This window comes from Octopus bimaculoides, chromosome 6, assembly GCF_001194135.2.
Source record: "Octopus bimaculoides isolate UCB-OBI-ISO-001 chromosome 6, ASM119413v2, whole genome shotgun sequence".
In the NCBI taxonomy this organism is placed as follows: domain Eukaryota; kingdom Metazoa; phylum Mollusca; class Cephalopoda; order Octopoda; family Octopodidae; genus Octopus; species Octopus bimaculoides.
The window spans coordinates 53,822,901-53,823,898 of record NC_068986.1 but is presented as its reverse complement, the minus strand read 5'-3'; the positions used below and the strand labels follow the sequence as shown (position 1 = coordinate 53,823,898).

The 998-nt window shown below is 34.1% G+C and overlaps 1 protein-coding gene across 1 annotated transcript in view; it reads left to right on the top strand.

Annotated features, from left to right (window-relative positions):
* Positions 1–574: 574 nt before the first annotated feature.
* Positions 575–998, top strand: part of LOC106880144 (uncharacterized) — a 12,858-nt gene continuing 12,434 nt past the window's right edge. Inside the window, exon 1 of the mRNA XM_014929979.2 lies at positions 575–681. The gene's annotated coding sequence lies outside the window, so the exon portion shown is untranslated. The remainder of the gene's footprint in view (positions 682–998) is intronic.

The window sequence follows — 998 nt, the reverse complement described above, 5'->3', positions numbered from 1 at the left end:
ATATATATATACATATATATATACATATATATATATATATATATGGCGTACACGACATGGGAATTCAGCCGGGGCATCGGTTCAGGGCCTGGAGCCCTAAGGACGGGTCCGGGCATTCAAGAAGGGTCCTTCTGAATATTTGACAAGAAGTGGAGAGGCCCCACCCGCTTCCAGGATAAAGCCCAACGGCAACTTCGGCCTACTCAGAAAAATTTCACTTTCTCATATATATTATATATAATGTGCTACGATACGATATGATGTAACTTTGGAGACGGTTGCTGTCCGCTTGGACCGAGAAGGCTTATGACGAAAGACACTTAAGTATTACCATCCGTTTTTTTATTATTATTATTACTTAAGAGAATAGTGTACCCTTGTCAATCTTTACCAATGTTTAAATTATATTTTTTATTATTTGTTTGTTTTTGCTTAAGATGTTAAAATATGGTTTGAGGGAGATTTGACGATGATCATGAATGTGACAATGTGACTGAGATAGACAAAAAGTAAAGTGAGAGAGAAAGAGTAAAAGAAAGAGAGTGAGAGACAAAAAAACTGAGTGACAGACAGAGACTTGTGTAATTGGACAGAAATGACGTCAAAATTTTAAAATAACTCACGATTGCACCACATCCGTGTTTGTATTTTTACTGTTTAGAAGTATAAGAACTACCGAAGGTAACACACGTTTTTCCATTTTCTCCCCGTTTTTCATTATTATTTTCTTATTATTTTGGGGGTTTCGATCTAATTGGATTAGCATTTTAGCAATATTGTTTAATGACACATAACTTCACCCGCCCCGAAAAAGAAAACTTTTTTTTTTTCGTATTGTTATTGAATTTACTGATATGTTTCCAAACACTTGAAATTATATACTTCGTTCATTCGCCTATATTTTCCTCATTTTCCTTCTCTTTCATGCCATTTAGTCTATACTCCGTTTACTCGATGTAGTAATTCTAAATTGTCATTTCAAAAAAAAAAAAAAAAAA